The 1766-nt window shown below is 52.7% G+C and overlaps 1 pseudogene; it reads right to left on the minus strand.

Moving 5' to 3' along the window:
* Positions 1 to 498: 498 nt before the first annotated feature.
* Positions 499 to 1512, minus strand: LOC147455469 (BURP domain-containing protein 3-like; annotated as a pseudogene).
* Positions 1513 to 1766: the final 254 nt, after the last annotated feature.

The following is a 1766-nucleotide window of genomic DNA, read 5'->3' on the forward strand; positions in this document are numbered from 1 at the left end:
CAACCTGAAGGTCATCTGATGATAGATGACAAAAAGTGTAAAGTAAAAATGTTTGTAGCCTTGACTTTATTGGAGCCATTAAAGGATCTCATTCATTGTTATCACCCACATACGATTACCTCATTGTGCACACATCGAGTCACAAGAAGTCTTTGAAGCAGTTTCCCTAACTCATGAGCTACGGCATTGTCACATGCACTCAACCGCGCCCTAGCTTTGCACCAACAAGAGTAGTAGCTCAAAATGAGTGAGAGAGACTTGGAGAAGACCTTCTCTCTCTCCCCAAAACTTTTTGTGAGTGGTTGACATGTAGAACAACATGGAGTTGATTAGGTGCTAAATGACAAAAAAAAGTAAAGTAAAAATATTAATAGTCTTGACTGTATTGGAGCCATATAGTATACTTTCAGTTAATCGTTCTTCACTATATTTATGTTATCATATAATACGCTGCCACCAACTAGCTAGATATCATATAATTATATAATTTGAGCTAGCTTAGGAGGGCGCGGCATAGACGACAGCGTTGACGAGGACGTGGCAGACTTCGCCCTGGCCGGGCTTGATGTTGAGCTTGCGCATGGCCGGGTGGTTGGGACTGAAGCCACTGGTGTCCAGGTGGCAGGAAACGCCCAGGTTGTCATAGGTGGTGGTCTTGCCTGACGTCTTGTCGATGACACTGGCCGACATCTTGTGGACATTGGTGCTAGGCAGGTTGTGGAAGTACTGCACCGTGAAGGCGGAGGACATGGTGTGGCAGGAGTACTGCTTGGTGCCAGCGGGGCTGACCAGATCTAGGCTCAGGATGGTGAGCGGCTGGTCCACGATGGTGGCGTCGTAGAAGAACTCCATGGCCTTGGGAGTGTTGGTGCCCAGCCTGCTGGTAACGAAGGAGGTGAGGTCCTCCAGGGAAAACGAGCAGGTGCGATCATTGAAGCCCTTGGGATCCTTGTCCGTGCACATTTGCAGGCTGGTGGCCATGTCGGAGGTGGATGCGATGTCCAGTGTGCTGAGCACGCTGGGCAGCTTGTTGACGGACATGGGAAGCAGGTCGGAGATGGGCTTGGGCAGGAAGGACCTGGAGGTGGAGAGGCGCGACCGTAGCAACTCGGGCTCGGAGACTGTGATCGTATTGCCGGGATGCATGTCGCTGAAGCGGGTGAAGAAGAGCTCCAGGGTGGTCACGGTTTCCGCTGCATGCTTGCTACGGCATTGAAGGATGGAGTCGTCCAGCAGCCTGCAGCGCCTGGACATGCGCGTGCAGCTGTTGAAGGGGAGGGACGAGGCCGTGGCACCGCACAGGATCCGGGCCTGGCCGCAGAACTACTCGGTATTGGTGAAGCGGCCGGAGGAGGCGAGCTGCCTCCTCTAAAAGTAGGTAGCCACCTGGCCTGCGGAAAGAGGGGACTTGAGTGCCGCTAGGCCCGGGGACAGCAGTCCTTCTGCCGCTGCAAGTGAGGCGAATAATAATATGGCTGCCTGCACTAATGCGGCGGTGCATGATAGGCGCATGAGCAGGGCACGCTGACGTTGCCAGGTGGAGGCCGCCATTTTAATTCTGTGGATCAACTAAAGCTGCGCCTAGGGTACTGACAACTGTGCGCTGCTGCTCCGAATTATCAAGGACGTATATATACACAGCTGCGCCTAGGGTAAAGCTGTGCGAATTATCAAGGACGTATATATACACAGCTGCGCCTAGGGTAAAGCAGCTGCGAATTATCAACTAAAGCTGCGCCTAGGGTACTGACAACTGTGCGCTGCTG

The sequence above is a fragment of the Adiantum capillus-veneris genome, chromosome 6 (assembly GCF_014529385.1).
Source record: "Adiantum capillus-veneris isolate H3 chromosome 6, ASM1452938v2, whole genome shotgun sequence".
NCBI classification, from domain to species: Eukaryota; Viridiplantae; Streptophyta; class Polypodiopsida; order Polypodiales; family Pteridaceae; genus Adiantum; species Adiantum capillus-veneris.